The sequence below is a fragment of the Nuphar pumila genome, chromosome 5, assembly GCF_984573655.1.
Source record: "Nuphar pumila chromosome 5, dmNupPumi1.hap1.1, whole genome shotgun sequence".
In the NCBI taxonomy this organism is placed as follows: Eukaryota; Viridiplantae; Streptophyta; class Magnoliopsida; order Nymphaeales; family Nymphaeaceae; genus Nuphar; species Nuphar pumila.
This window is the reverse complement of record NC_143253.1, coordinates 46,894,583-46,912,041: the sequence shown is the minus strand read 5'-3', so window position 1 is coordinate 46,912,041 and position 17,459 is coordinate 46,894,583.

Genomic DNA, 17,459 nt, shown 5'->3' with positions numbered 1-17,459 from the left:
TTGTTTGTACTAGTTTTGTACAGACCTTATGGTTCATTTTGAAATGAAAACACTCTTATTTTAGATCTGAATCATTTTCACTATCTGCTTTATGGATTCAATCTTATTGTTATCAACAGAACTTATAACTTGCCTGAGGTTTTCAATCGGAAGTTAAAAGGTTATTTTTTCACTATCATACAAAAAAAATTGCATGTTTTTATGATTTTAAATCTTGGGGTGTTACAATTGGATCCGAGTCTGTGGATTTTGGGATCACATCATCCTCTCCCCCTTGAGATTTTCCTAGTCCCTTAAGTTAAAAATCCTTCTTCGCTTGCTTCAATTCGAGCTTCATCCATTCGTTGTAAGAGAGCAGCAGTGACTCAATTTTTGGGTCTCTTCTTGTATTGAATCTTGAAATCATATCCCATCATCTTTGCAACCCACTTGTGTTGGAGTGAAGTCATGATTTGTTGCTCCATCTGATACTTCAAACACTTGTAGAGTGCAAACCACAAAGTGCTTATTGAGGAGGTAGGATCTCTATTTTATGAGGGCGAGAATGATAGAAAGCTTCTTCTTTTCATATGTTGATAATGCCTTGGCTCAATTTGTGAAGCTTTTACTAAGTAAAGCCAAGGAGTGGCCTTGCTGCATGTGTATCATACCATGGTCACACAGTAGATGAGAATGGTGTAAGCGAGAGACCCCCCCCGAGAAGGTTAAAGCCATGGTCTCTTGGCCAAAACAAACTCCATCAAGGCCTTGAAAAGGTTCCTTTGTCTCACCAGCTATTAAGAGATATGAGTTTATTGCTGCCCTACTGATGGCAATGTTGAAAAATAATGCATTTTCGTGGTCAAGTAGTGTTGAGCTTGCTTTCAAGGAGCTCAAGCAAGTCATGTGTGAAGCCCTAGTCCTTGCCTTTTCTGGTTTCTTAAAGGAATTTGCACTTAAACCATTTGGCCATGAATTGATGCTCTTTTATGGTTCATAAAAGGACCTTAACATGTTTCCAGTGCTCTTCCCAAGTATGGCTATAGAAAAGTATGTCATAAAAAAAATGAGGACAAACTTTCTAAGCATGAGCTAGAATATATCGTTCATCGCTCTTTAGAAGGTGGTTGGAGAATTCGTCAATCTGAAAGGCATGACTATGAATTCAAATTAGCTGTCATGAGTTCTAAATATTGTTTTTGGTATATCCTCTCCCACCATACGGATTTGGTGATATCCGGATCTAAGATCAATCTTCATGAATACCCTTGCCCCATGCAACTCATCCAATAACTCATCAATGATCAGTATGGGGTGTTTGTTCTTTGATAATACTGCATTAAAAACACAGTAATCAATGCAAAACTGCCAAGTATGATCCTTCTTTCTCACCAACAAGGTCAGTGAGGAATAAGGGATGAAACTAGGGCGAATCACCCAACTCTTAAGCATTTCTCGAATCAATCTCTCTATCTCATCCTTTTGAGAATGAGCATACTAGTAGGGTCTCACGCTCACAGGCCCCACACCCGGACTAAAGGTGATATATGTTAAGACATGATTTAGTTTGGATCTATGATCTAGATCCAGATCTAATCTGAATCCAAAACTGGGATTCGTTACACTTGGTCCCACCTTCCATGTTGTATTTTATGTTTCTATGTTTACCCCTTATCATGTATTTGAAGTATGAGGTATTATTGTAAATGGTCATGTATTTGTTAACAGTAAGCTGTTAATATAATAGAAAGGAACCTATTTGTCTATATTGTTGATGTTTTTGGGGTTCTGCAGCATCCTCTTCTTCCTCTCATCTTCATGCTCTCCTCAAGGTGAACTTGACTTACATGGTATAAAATCGGGTCTTATTTCAAAGATAATCATTAAGGTAATATTGAAAACTTGGCTGCGAATATTTCTTTTTTAATCTTCTCTTGGACTGTAATCATTTGTCTCCCTTTTTTCTTCTTCTATATACTAAGTATATCTTGATTTTTCTTTCTTCCAATATTTCTTTGTCTTCTTTCTTGGATTCCTATTGGTATTAATTTGGGTTTATTCTTTAACCCTAAATCGATCTCGATTTCTTATCTCTAGCTTGAAAATATTGTCTTTTTTTTTAGATCTAGATATGTCTTGTATTTTTAGATCTAGAGAAAATCATATTAACGTGAACTAGGATTTGTATTGTATTTTCAGATCTAGACAAAGTCATATTCACGTGAACCATCTAAATAGCAAAAAAGAGGTACTCATATTATTTCTTCTACTCAGGTTGAGTTGGATATTCTATTTGATCTGATTTTTTGTATTTTCTGACAAGAAAAAAAATGTTGCTGAGAACTAACAACCTGCATATTCAATTTTTTTGGGGTTTATAGTTTTCTGTTATCACATTATATTCATTTTCTCATTATTGGTACTTGTTTCTTCCTATCCATATTTCTCTCTACTTATATTCTTATATTCTACATGAATTCTTCAGAAACCTCATCCCTTTCTGCTAGTTTTTTGAACCAGCTTGTTTCTGAAAAACTTAACAATACTAATTTCCTCACCTAAAAATAACAAATTGTCTCATTCATTCACAACCAAGATCTTTTGAATCATCTAGTGTAATACCCAAAAAAATTAGAGAATATTTTAATGAAATATTAAGAATTTGTACCTGTTTAATTATTGGTTGACATTGGAAATTTTTGAATATTTAGCAAATTATTATCATTATCGATAATTGATTATTAATTAGCAAATTTAATTTGGATTTATGAGGTCTGTATGAGGTATTTGGATCTAGACTTCAATAGAGATCCAAGATGATCAACCCACATAAATGCAAGTTTGAACTATCTGAATAAGCACGTAGGATCCACTAGATCTTAAGTTGTCCAGGTTTGGATATCCGAATGATTTGGGTCAACCTAAAGGTGTTTGGGGAGGGTTTAGACTCATATTGAGATTTAAACCAGATATGAAAGAATCCTGGATCCATCTGAGACCCAAATGGGTCTCACTAAGAAATTGGATCTATTAGAAACCCAAATGGATCTCCCTAAGGTAAATAAAATTTCATATCTATTTGAATACTCAAATGGATCTCACTAAAATAAAAATAATTTTGGATCCATTTGAGACACAAATGGATCTCACTAATACTAAATGGGGATTTGAATCAATTTGAAACCCAAATGGATCAAACTAGAATAAAAATGATTTGGGTTCATTCAGGATCCAAATGGATCATATGAAATATATATACATTATAATAAATATATAAAAACATATATATATATATATATATATATATATATATATTAATGGATTGGATTCAATGAGTCTCAAATGGGTCTCACCTAATTCAAATCCAAAACACAATTTCCCTCTCAAAATTCAAAGTGAATTCAAAGTTTTAAAATCCCAAAACTTTTTCCCCTTAAATTCAAAAATCAAAAAATTCAAAAGAAATTTCCCCCAAAAAATTGCCTCCCCCTTTTCTTCTTTTTTCCCCAAAACATAACCTATAAATACCCTTAACCCCCTGCCTCTCATTCACGAACCCCCGCCCTCCCTTTTACATGTTATTTTTTCTCTCTCTCTCTCTCATGGTTCACAGAGACCACCACCTCAAGTGGCCAACCGGCTCTTCGCTCTTTTCTGGTGAGTAGAGCCATCACCGACGGCCTTGGTTCCACCGACCACCACCACCCTTCTCCTTGTTTCTTCTTCTTCTCCTTTTTCTGTTCTGCAGGCGCCCAATCAAGCACCCCCTTTCTCGTTGCCAACAGCAGCTCCCTTGCCGATCGCTGGAGCCGACCAAGCGCCGCCCCTCCTCTTCCTCTTCTCGTCATCCTTCAACAGCCCCAACCATTCTTTTTGGATTCTGTTGGAGGACACCTGACTGCCTCCACCATGCGTCTCTTCTCCTCTGCTTTTTTAGCAACCCTAGAAGCGCAGCCAACATTGCTCATTTTTCTGCCAGCAACCCCAAAAGCTCAGCCACCACTCTTCTATCACACTATCATCTGCAGAAACTCAGTCTCCTCCTTCTCCTTTCTTTTTCTGTGGCAGCAGCCATGTAGAAAAGAAAAACCCTTAAGAGGCATTTTCAAGATTTTCCACTTCTCATAAAATTACATGGATTATGAGGTCAGTACTTTTATGCCATTTTACTAGGAATTATATAATGTTAAAATAAATATAGTACTTGCATTGAATTACATATAAAGATACGTAGACTTGTTAAAATACTGATAATATTTGCATGCATGCTTATCTATCATTTTTTATGTATGATAATCTGCATGCATACTTGTTAATGGTATTTTACATATGATAATTTGCATACATGCTTATTCATGATATTTTTTTGTATGATAGTCCATATGCATAAAGATATTTTATGTATGATAGTTCGCATGCATGCTTATCCATGATATCTTTACATGTGATAGTTTGCATGCATGCTTATCCATGATATTTTTATTTATGATAGTTTACATGCATGCTTATTAATGATATTTTTTACGTATGATAGTTTGCATGCAAACTCATTAATGATATTTTATGTATGATAGTTTGCATGCATGCTTATCCATGATATTTTTACATATGATAGTCATCATGCATACTTGTGTCATAGGTGGTAGATTCTCATTGTTGAGGGTATTATAATAAACAAACTTTTATTTAACAAACTCAGTAACGCATTCAATGTTTTACCTTGTTGAGGGTAAGGATACAACCTTGAGTGATCTTCTGATGTAATTGTATGGAACAAGGCATTGCAATGGTCTCCAATTACTTGTAGGTTAGGAGGCAGGGGCTATCAAATATATCATAGGTGAAAGATCTCCAACTACTGCAGTTAGTCTTGAATGCATCCTACTTAATAGTGTTTTTCTCTAGATCATAGACTGGCCACTTTGGGATCTACTTCAGTCAGAAACTCGGGTAAAATACAACTCATGAGAATAATATACACCCAGGATATCGCGATTATTTATGGTGGACGTCTCCCACGTGTCTGAGTAGATGGTAACAAGTGAAGTAAAGTCCTTATACACACGGATTATAACAAAAATATGCTTTGTTAATCCAAACAATTAAGTATGATTATGAGCATGATTTGAATTATACTTCATGCAAGAATGGACATTTGCATTCTATTGCATGAGTTAACATTTTTTATTCCATTACATGATTTGAATGTTAATGCTTAACATTCATAAGTTTCACATAGGGATGGCAGTGGATTTGGGGGAAACGACACCTTGCCCTGCCTCGCCCCGTTTGGACCGGGGATGGAGGACATGAAATGGGGATGGAGGTTAAAATCAAAACCCATGTGGAATGGAGGCGAGGATGAACTTACGCTTCCCCCGCCCTACCTTGCCCCACCCCACCTTGCCCCGCCCCGCCTTGTCCCGCCCCGCCTTGTCCCCAATCCTCGTTAATAAAATGATAAAACACTCTTTAGAGATGGTAGTAGACCGAGAAGAAACAGGACCCCTTTTCGCCTGGCCTCATTTGGACCGGGGATGGTGGACATGATGGAGGTTAAAATCAAAACTCGTGCAAGGATGAGGGTGGGGATGAAGAGCAAAAAAATTGAGATGGGATGAGGGTGGAGACCTTGTCCCCCTCTTCTACCTTGGTCTACTGCCATCCCTAGTTTCATGTAAGCTATGTATGAGATCATACTTGATAATAGTATTTTTTGTTGCATCGAATATCATGCAAATTCTATGTCCATCATGATTAGTTTCATGAATACTTAGAATCAATGTAATATATTTTCATGAATTGAAATCTATGTTTTAATGTTGTATGATTCTTTATGACTTGGTGTATACCTACTGTTATCATCGCAAAATTTTTTCCTCCCTTGCGAGAGACAAACGAATTTCGCGAGTCAAACTCGACCAAAGTTTTGAAAATGGTTTTAAAAATTACTCGCCTCCGTTTTGAAAATTTGCGGGAAAATTCCGTGGAATGGGTCTGCCTGTCGGTACGAGGTTCAACCGTTTCTGGCGCCTTTACCAGGGGTAATTGAACCAAGGACCAATTATGTGCTTTAACTCGACTCAAATATCTAAATTATGCTCTATTTTTCCTAGAATGCACAAAGAATCAGGCTTGTGCTATGAAATTTTGAAAATAATGCAAGTTTGAGAAACATGATGTTTGCTTTGGAAAATTGAAATATGCTGGAAAAATGATTGGAAAAGTGCTTGAAATTGGGATTCCTGGGAAAATCATTGAAGTTCATTGAAAATCAGAAATTTGCATTGGAAAGTGATTTCTCAGGAAAGCTTAAAAATCTGAGAAAATTGGTTTTGAGATTGGAAACTTGGAATTGATTTTATGAGAAAATGGATTTGAGAAATGCTGGGAAAATCAGGAAATTCATTGGAAAAGGATTTCTGAAAAGGAGAATGAATTCTCAGGAAAACTGGGTTCTCAGGAAAATAGGAAATCTGAGAAAATCGATTTTTGAAAACTTGGGATTTTGAAATTTGAGAATTTTAAAACATTGGAAAATCTTGGTTTGAACTTGGGAAATGCTTTGAAATCTCTTTTGAAAACTCAGGATTTTGAGAAAATCAGATCCTGAGAAAGACTTGGGAATTCTTGAGAAAGATGAATTTTCTGAAATTGAAATTGGAAAATGAATTTGAGAATAATGCAATTTGAATGATATGAATGAATGAATATGAATTTGAAAAGGGAATTTCATTGAGGAATTGGGAAATCCTTTTAAAACTTTAAAAAATGCAGTGCATTTTGAAGTTAGCCTAAGTGTGTAGGCTGAATGTGGCTAATACGAAGATCATAAATCTTGGTTTTCTTCGTATTCTGACTATGGCCATAAATACGAATCCCACTGAGTTTATAAACTCCATAAAAGCTTGTGCACGTGCCATTCGTGTAAACCATAGTGAATTTGAAATAATGTGCATAAATCATACATCACATATTAAAATTTTGCAGAAATTAAACTATATGCAATGCAACCCTATTCTAAGCAGAAATGTAACTCTTATTCCAAATATTACATTGATTTTTACATTGAATTGAAATAAAAGAAATAAAATGGCTAAGTCTTCTTCTTGAATATTCCTGCAAAACTGGAAAATAAAGTTAGCACAAAAATGTAGGTTTTTCTGAATTTATCCGAAAATATGAAAAATTATCGGATATTATTCAGATATAAACCCAGATTCATACCCCCTTTGATATAAACATGATAAATAATGAATAAATTTCAAAAATAAACTTGAAAATTCGAAATTGGGATCAAAATGACCAAAATACCCCTGATGACCTTGAAATCAGGGTTTTCTGAAAGAATTTTTGTAAATTTTGGAAATTTGAAAATCAAATGAAATAAATCAAACATAATATGATAAAATATGATGATATTCATGAAATTTTGGAGAATTAGAAATTGAAATTTCGAAATTTAGGTCAAAATGACAAAAATACCCTCGATAACAAGACTATGGCCTTAAAACCAGGGTTTTCTGAAATAAATTTTGCAAAATTGAAAAATATGAAATGCAAATGACATTAAAATTAACCCTAATATGATTCTACATGCTTATGTACATGATAAAAACCCTAAAATGGCGAAAATATCATAAATATCAAATTTAACCTGATTTTCGCTTGATTTTCGCTTCTGAATTTAAAGATAAACTAACACATGGAGCAAATGAACTTGGAATTAAGCCAAATTTGGCATGGACACCTAAAATAACCCTAAAAACAGAATAGAGCTCGAAAATCTAATTTTTTTGTATTTTTAAATATGAAAATTCAAATAAAAACCCTAAATTTTGTGATTTTTGCCTAAAATGTTGATTCTAAAGTGAATTTAGGATATCAAATTTTCATAAAAATTTCCCAAATTTTATGGGGTGACAGAGGTCAGTAAGGCAAGTATTTTTGCATTTTACACTTTCTGGTTTTGACCTATGGTCGGAGCTGTACCACTCCGTCAAGTCGGATCGGAATCCGGCGACTCTAGTAAATGAAGGAAACAGACAGGTTTCGGTAGAAAATATGGGAAAAATGGCATACAGATGGGAAAATGGCTGAAATTGTGGGAAAATGTCCCTGACAAACAGAGAAAGATTTTATTTTTTGACACCATTGGGATTCGGGTTACGGTTTGGAAAAGGCCACACTGTTATCAGAGACCTAAATCTCTGGAATTTCTGGACATTGGAATCTGTTAGACAGAAAGGGAAAATCCGGAAAAAATAATGAAACAGATCCAAAAATTCACAAATTTTGGGAAATGATAGGAAATTATGTTAGGAACAACTTTCATGTTGAAAGTTTTTGCATACGGGTTACCGATTGGATGGACTTGGTGCATTAGGGTATGTCTATACCCTGATGAAAGAAAATCAATATTTTCTCAGGGGTCTGAAAAATCCGATTTTTTACAGAGGTCAAAACTGTCAGGAAAATCCTCAAAATTTCCAGATCATAAGTAGATTCAATTTTGAATCCAATGTGATTTTTTGAGAACAATCCATATCTCCCACAAGGGTGGTGTCGGAGGTTCTTGTCTGCTAAAGCGCAAACTGGAAGTTCCAGAAATGCAGAATCCCGTTTTGGGATTTGATTTTTTTAAGGAGGGTTTCGAAACCCAAACGGACCTGAGTTTTTGGCAGGGAAACACAGACACATAACTACGACTATAGTAATATTTTTAGGATTTATGAATAGAAAATTAAATATGAAATTATAATTGAACTACACGCATGAATTTAAATTTATAAACTATCAATGAAATTTCAATAAGACAACTAACTAAATGAAATGAATGAAAAGCAAACTAAACATGCTGTCTAAAACATGAAAGCTATATGAGAAATAATAAAAAAAAACAGAAAATAATCGAGGAGGCATACTTGAAATTTGCTTTAGCTATTCGGAATAAGGGGCTTCATCCATTGAACGGATGGACTTCCTCATCCGTATAGCCCTAAGTTCATGTAAAACCTAAAAAAAAGAAGAAGAGCTTATTACCTTGGCTTGGTAGGTTGGAGATGATGCTGGAACCGATTGGAGATGGCACCAATGAAGGAGGACTTGCTGCTGTGGTGGAGATGACTATCACCACGGCAAAGCTGGAGCAATGGTGGCTGCTTCAACTATGTTGTGAATGGTGGCTTGGAGACGTTGGAGCAATGACCAAGGAGGGCTTGGAGCTGGCTGCAATAAGATGGAGGTGTGGATCTTGCTGCAAGGCATTGGAGTGGTGCTGGACCTTCAAGGTGGAGGTGTGGCTGCAAGCTGGAGCAAAGGGAGAATCAAGGGAGAGAGAGAGAGAGAGAAAGAGAGAGGCCTCAAGAGGTGGGCAGCCGTATCGTTTTTTTTTTGTGCTTCTTTTCTCCTTTTGTTAAAACAAAACTTAGGTCTTTAATATCCCCAACTTAGGTCTTTGATAACCTAATGAAAAAGAAGATCCAGAAGTTTACGTGAATGGCTGGGCAAGAGGGAAAGAAAGGGAGGAAGGAAAGAAGGAAGGGAAGAAAAAAAAAGAAAGAAAGAAGAAAAAGAAAAGGAAAGAAAGGAAGAAGAAAGGGAAAGAGAAAGGGAAAAAGAAAAAGGAAAGGAAGGAAAGGAGAGGGGGCTGGAGGTTTGGGTGACCACCTTGTGGGTCCCACCTTAGGAAGAATAACATAATAAAAAAAAATAATAATAAAATAAAATAAAACAAACAACAAAAAAATAAAGAAAAAGATAATTTTTTTTTCTTTTCTTATAAATTAAAACAAGAGAATGCAAATGGATGGGCCATCTCAGAGAGGGTCCAAATTTTGATTTTGAAATTCATTTTGACGATTAGAGGGGTAAAATAGTCTTTTCAGAAAGTTTTCAAACGAAACGAGCTATTTTTGGCAGTTTTTTAAACGAGCTCGGATTTTGAAGTTCAATACCCCGTTGCGAAGCAAATCCAGTGTAGAATTTAAAAATTTGATTTTAAAAGAAATCCAGATTGTTTTTCTTGAGAAAATATTTCCAAACGAAACGAGCTATTTTTGGCAGTTTTTGAAACGAGCTCGGATTTTGAAGTTCAATACCCCGTTGCGAAGCAAATCCAGTGTAGAATTTGAAAATTTGAGTTTGAAATAAATCCATATTATTTTTCTTGAGAAAATATTTCCAAATTTAGACTCTTGGGGGTAAAAATGTCAATTTTGGAAACCCAGGGTTTGAAATTGATTTCTGAAAGCTTTTAAAACTCGATCTGGATTGAAATTTATAAAACTGGAGTTCTGGACTTCGAAAATGGAATTAAATGTGATGAAATGTTATGAAATGTTGAGAAATGATATGAAATGCTGAGAAATGACATGAAATGCTATGCGAAATGCTAATTCTGAATGAAGAATTTTGGATGTCAGACCCCGATTGACACTTGTATCAGTTCAAAAAGTGTTAAAATTGACAAAATTTGCAAAAATGGTTGAAGAAATGATTTTCGAGCTCTGCCAAGCTAGAGTAACACTGAAAATTAGGGTTTGAGCTGGGTTCAACTGAAATGAACTGGATTGAGCTGGGTTTTAGAGTTTCAGAACTCAAATGAACTCACCGGACACTGACTCAACTGACCTTTCTGACTGAATTTTCAAGAAAAGCTGCCATTTTTAGAGAAATGGTATGGAATGATCATTGGAATGAAATGAATTACGAACCTGAACTGGGTTTGAGCTGAAACAAAGGTCAGTAATACTGAGGTGAACTAAAATCAAGGCTCAAACACTAGCTCAACTGACTAAACTCGGCTCAATTTCAGCTAAAAGAGTTGAAATGGACTAAAATGGGCTACTGGACACTTGGAAATGGTTTTGAACTGAAACTGGAGCACTTGAACTTCTAGTGAGCTCAAGTTAGACTTTGGAGAATATGACTGACTGTAAATGACTAACTCGGAGACAATTGGCTTGCATTTGAGTGAGAAATGAGCTCATTTTTGAAGAAATGATCTCATTTTGGCAGGAATGGTCAGAAATGAAAATGGTCTTCTCACTGTGAGCTCAGATGAGCTTGGAATGATTGATATTCTAAATGTTCTGAACTGACCAGTGAGCTTGGTTGACTCCGACTGACTGGGGTCTGGGATGACCTAGGGGTAAAATGGTAATTTTCCTAATGAAAATGGGTAAAATGGTGATTTTCTGAAACTGACTCGGGGTTTGACTCCTACATTGACCTAACAGGGTTGGCATTGCCTGAGGAGGATTGTTTGAGAATGGATGTGGAAAATTTGGGGTGTTTACACCTACCAAACTGGATGTAATCTGACCCGTTTAATTATAATATTTTTAGGTGATGATTAGCTATAGCTATTCTGAGCAAATGGTGATGGCAGCTTGGAACCAACTATATACCTTAGTTTGTACCCAGGTTTTGGGTTATTAGAACTTATTAACTTTACAAACATTTATGAAATATGTATGGGTATTTTGAAAATCTTTTTTTAAATGTTCTTCATAATCTTTTTTTGCTTTGAATCGTTTGTGGATAAAAATGCTAAATTAGTTTCTCTTGGATCAGAATCTAAGTCCAAATCAGGGATTAGGCTCGATCCATTGATGTGTTTAGGTACTTTCCCATAAACCACCCAAGGTTTGCTAACTTTGACTTTTGAACAATTTTTTTGTTGTGTAATCGATTTGACTCTAAAAGGTAATCTAAAGAGAAATTTAATTTTTTTCCTAAATTTTCAATTTAAAATTTTGGGGCATTACACCTAGATGGCTCTGTCCCGACCCACACCCTCAGATTCATTTTTCAAGAAAAGAAAGATGATAAAGGGGTTGTTGTAAGAACCCATATTCATAATCCTAAATATGCCTCTTGGATAAAGTGAGATCAAGCGCTTATGGCATATATCACTTATAGCTTATCTCAAAAAGTTCTAATCAGCGTACAAGATAACTGCACTACTATGGAGCTTTGGGGTAAGTTAGTTCAGACATATTCTCAAGTTTCTGAAGCAAGGGTCATGTTTTTGAAGAGGGAATTCCAAAATCTCAAGAAAGGATTCATGTTCATAAGAGTATTTAAACAAAATGAAATAGATCATAGATAAGTTAGTAATAATCAAATGTGCAGTCTCAGAAAAGGACAAAGTGCAACAAACATTTAATGGCTTGGGACCAGAATATAGCATTGTCTACACTACTTTATCATGTTTTGTTGAGTTGCTAAATTTGAAGCACTAAGGTCAAAGTTGCTTCTCTTTGAAATGAACACGTCAAGAGGTTAAGGAGGCAATTTGTCTAATGCCGACAGTCATAATGTATTGATATTTGACTCTCAGTATGGAAGAGGATGTGGTGGAATGAGAGGTGGCAAAGGACGTAGGTGATTTGGGAATCAAGGAGGCCAAGGTTGTTGGGTTCACCTTGAGGAGAGAAAGAAGATGAGAGGAAGAAGAGGATGCTACAAAACCTCAAAAATATCAACAGCACAAACGTATTGGTTCCTTCCTATTATATTGACAACTTACCATTAACAAATACATGACCATTTACGATAATACCACATACTTTAATATATTCTATACATGATAAGGGGTAAACAAAACATAAAATACAAGAAGGAAGGTGGGACCAAGTGTAACACATTCCAATTTTGGATTCAAATCTAGATCTAGATCATGGATCCAAACCAAATCACGTCTTAACAATATGATGATCCTGGGACCATTTCAAAGATAGGGTGGTTGGTTCTGTGAACACGTTTTCAAACTTCTTTAGAACTTCATAGAGTTTAGGAGGGACCTCTTATTTTTCATTTGTGTGCTCAGTAACTTGCACCATATATAACAAGGCTACCTGAGTTGCTGTAAATATTTTAAGAGCATCCTCTGAGCCTATCTCATTACTCCCTTTAGGCCTATGGGCTTTGAGGTGCACACTCCTATCAACCTTGAATTTCATTTTCATCTTCCTGAAATTCCAATGGACCTCGCCTATGGATTTAAGTCAACTCATCTATAGGACTATGTCAACCCATTTGATAGGAAGTATATATAAGTCCACTTTGAAAGTCGGTTGCCATCACCCACCAAAACCTCGACTAATGGTTGTTCCTTCACATCACACCCGAGGTTTGGTATATTGAGATCTTCCCTCACAAAGTTGTGAGTAGATTCGGTGTCAACCAACACCTCTGCTTGCAACTGGTATAACTTTCCCATCACATGCATAGAATTGACAGGATTCAAAAGATGGCATGGAGAAAGATTATATGGCCTTGATTTGTTTCCTCCAATTCTTTCAAAGTTGAGACAGGGTTGTCATCACTTCCTTCCTCTTCACTATCTTCAACCACATACATCTTAAGAGCCTTACACTTATGGCCCGGTCTCTACTTTTTATCATAATTATAGCATAATGTCTTACTACGTCGGTAAGCCATTTGGGATCTACTAACAAATTTGGTCTTTACAATGGGTTTATATTTGTTTTTGGCACCCTCCTCCTTGACTTGGGTGCGAGATCTCGACCTATCGAGGGGCCGAGTAGGCCGTTTTATGTGGTTGGACTTCTTCCACAATTCATTTTTTTACAAAGCATTCCTCTAAGGCATGGGGGTCTAGAGCCATGAGCTCAATGTGTATTTCATCCTTGAGACCTCTCATAAATATATATATCAAGGCGGGTTCAGACCAATCACCGCATACGGTGCATGAGTCCTCGAACTTGACTTGATATTCTTGAATGGACCCTTTTGCCTCATATTTTTCATCTCCACACTGTGATTTGTATATGGAGAGGGTCCAAACATTTTCAAGAGCTCTCTTTTGAACTCTATCATGGTCGGTGTTCCATAGTGTTGCTCAGAAAAACTATACCACTGAATTGCTTCACCTTCGAGGTGAGCAATAGTGCATCCTAATATATTTTTCTGAGGTATTCCTTGATTTACATAATATTGTTTGGACTTATACAACAAATCATGAGAATTTTTCTTCAAAAAAATAGAAAAAGGGATCTTCACGGGTCGTGAAAGAGAGAAGTCAAAGTTGCATGTTCGTGATATGAATCCTTGAACTCCCAGGTACCTTCCAAAAATAGTCAAGTGCCCCTTCTTCTCGTTCATCTTATTCATACTCCTCAATATTGTTGTCTCTTTCGCCTCCCATATTGAATTGCAAACCTTGGGTGGCATCTTGGTATGTGGTATTGAGTTGTTGGATCATCTAGGTTAGGGTGGCTATGCTAGTTTCAAGGGTTGTCATTCAGGTTTCAACACCATCAATTTTAGAAGTGGTTTCAACTGTGAATTGGGTGAAGACTTCATGGGTCAATTGAGAGTTTTGGTTTTGGTTCTTTTTGGGTGCCATAAGAATGATGCTATGATACCAGTTGGTGCATTCTGGTGAGCATTGGTTCAATTTTTAGGGCTTAGGTTAGGTTTGGTCAAGTCAAAGGTCAATTTTTGTTTCAGGTTCAAGTTTGGTTCTGACAGGCTTTAAAGAAAAATCAAGTTCTCCTAAAATGCAGCTCAATGAATACTACAAGTTTAAGAGGAGGCTTAGGACACATCAAGAAAACTTGGGTTAAGATCTTAAGTTCAGGGGATTCAGAGTTGCAGAGATAAAATTCTGCAAAGTTTTGGGTTTGTGTTGGATATGGATTTTATTCAATTTTTTACAAGATATGGATTCTGTTAAGTTTTTTATAAACATTGAGAGAGTGAATTCTTTTCCTCAATAAAAAATTAGAAAAATCTCATAAAATAGGACTAGGCTTGGGACAGGTTAGGGAAGGTTTGAGTAAAATTAATAATCTGGGTCAGTCTAGCTTGGTAACTAAAATTTAGGCAAATCATGGCACATATTTTAAATCATGTTTGTTTCTAGACTAGGTTTTGGGCAAAACAAGTTCTAATATCGGATTTAATTATCCTAAATGTTGAAAAACTAGGCTTTGATTTTTGAAGGGTAGGTTGAGAACACGTAAGGGTAACTATGGTTAATTTTGCAGGTCTGAACTAGGCACCGATTTAGAGTTATTTTTAAGTTGGATTATTTTCTAAAATCACAACAATAGAATGATGTTTCCATATTTGAGTTTAGGCGATGTTTAAGCTTAGAGCGGGATTTAGAGAATAGCTCTAAGGACTTATATGGTTTGGAAAAGATGTCATAAAGTTGAGAAGAGGTCTGGTTCATCCGAGAATGCTCAGGAACCACATTGGAGCAGATTGGTTTGAATCCAATGTAAGTTTATATAGTTTGCACGAGAACTAAGTAGAGCTTAGGTTCTACTTAGCACTTAGGAAGCTCCAGACCTTTGGAGGGTTGGGACCACCTTAGTAATTGAGAGAGTAACCCTAAGATAGGGTGAATGAATCAGGAGGATAGGGATTCACAGCGATAAGGAACGAGGGAAGAGGGCCAAGGGGGTAGAGAGAGAGAGAGAGAGAGAGAGAGAGAGAGAGAGAGAGAGAGAGAGAGAGAGAGAGAGAGAGAGAGAGAGAGAGTTGACCTCCAAAGAGGAGGACAATTTCTTGAGAGAGAGTGAGGGCCAACTTGCTTCAATTTCATATAACAAAACACAAAAAAGAGTCCCTTTTATAGGCTAAGGGAAGCTCTATAATAGCATCACCAATTGCAAGAGATATTAAAATGAAAACACAACTAAGAAGGCCTAATAAAACCAAATTACAAATAATGAAGCACCTAATTCCCTACTTAGTAAAACCCTCCTCAAGTCATCTTAAAGAGGGCCCAACTCACTAGGGTCTACTTGGGACTACCAAAGAAGGTACCCCAAGGGTCTACATGACTTCCTTGGAGGGAGTTAAGGCCCTTGGGTGACGTCAAGAGGTGGGGCCCATACCTCCCTTGGTTGCTTTTAGAGGGGGTGCACAAGGTGGGTCCCACATGCCATAAATAGGGGCACCCAAGGGGTGCCACACAACTATCTATGGTGGTTGTTGTGATGAGGTAGCATGGCTGATGTTGCATGGCTTGCATACTTTAGAGCTTAGATACCATATTTGGATTGTTCTATAAGAGATCCATTTTAATTTATAAACTGTATGAGTTGAATTTGGGTCTATAGATTTTGGGATCACATCACTCGTAGAATTGTACAGCTTGAACTCCTTTGTATTACCTAAAGAACTCTTTGTTGGTTGCTTCAGTTGACAGGAATTAAGATCTGCAACACAAATCAAGTTTAAAGTCGTTGTGCATGTGCAAATTTATGTTTTGTAAGTATGCAAAGTTGTAGAGTGAATACCTTGTCAGCTTCATCGAAAAGGATATGAAAATTTTCCTGTCACCAAACATGAACGAGTCTCATCTTGCATCCCTTTAGTTTAGATCATTTGTTGTGAATGGTTAATGTTTACTAGTTAGTTTTCATTAGTCAGTAGAAAATTATCAAAAACCTTGCTTTCAAGACTCAAAGAAATAAGGGATAAGGTAAATGGTCTTTGGCAATTTCATTCTATTTGTCATGTCCTTGTGAGTCGCTTGGAGTCATTCTATGAATCTTGTTAGATGCTACATAAGAGCAATATGTAATACATTCTTTTTAGCTTCAAATAAGTATATATACAAACGTAACAAAGAAACAAACAAATGAAAATGTAAACCTAACATTTACATCACTTGTCAACAAAGTTTGTTTGTATAATTCATGCTCTTTTGATTTTGGTGGCCCTTTGCTTTCTATGTCAATAACTTGTTCACGTCGCCAGTTAAAAAATGAATACAAACACATACATAAAATTGTACCAATGGTTGTATACACATATTAAATGAATATAAACATGTATAAAATTGTACCGCTGGTTGTATACACACATTACTCGAGACTTTGACTATACCTCAAGCAACACAACTGGATCCTTGCTTGGAATAGAGATGGGGGTTTGGACTTATTTCTACTATCATGTTTTCTTTTATATTTATAAGTATTTATCACAAACTACCTAACATATACATAAAAGACATAAGCCATTGGAGCAGATCATTCAAAAACACTAGATAAATACAATGAAGCAAAAAATCAACTCATTGAAAAACTCTTAACAAATATATATTTTGCAAAGCATTTAACATTACAATAAAAGACCTTAAACATAGTAAACAATAAATACAATGAAAAGTATTAAATAAAATACAAAAAAATGAAAAAATATCTATAGCAATAACCAAACACAAATAAATATGGGGATATTACATGCTCATATCTATAAACAAAATAAAAAGTTCAGAATGAAATAACACAAATACTCAAGGAGTTATGGAACTCACCTTTCGACCTAACCTATGAAGTCGATGTAAATGATATCGCAACCTCGTAGGAATGCAACAAAAAAATCACAAGAATCGCCACAAGAAAAGGGGAGAAATGTCGAGGGTTATAGAGGAAAAAAGGTTAATGTTCTTTTCATAAATAAGCGAGAAAAAAAATAAAATGAATAAAAAT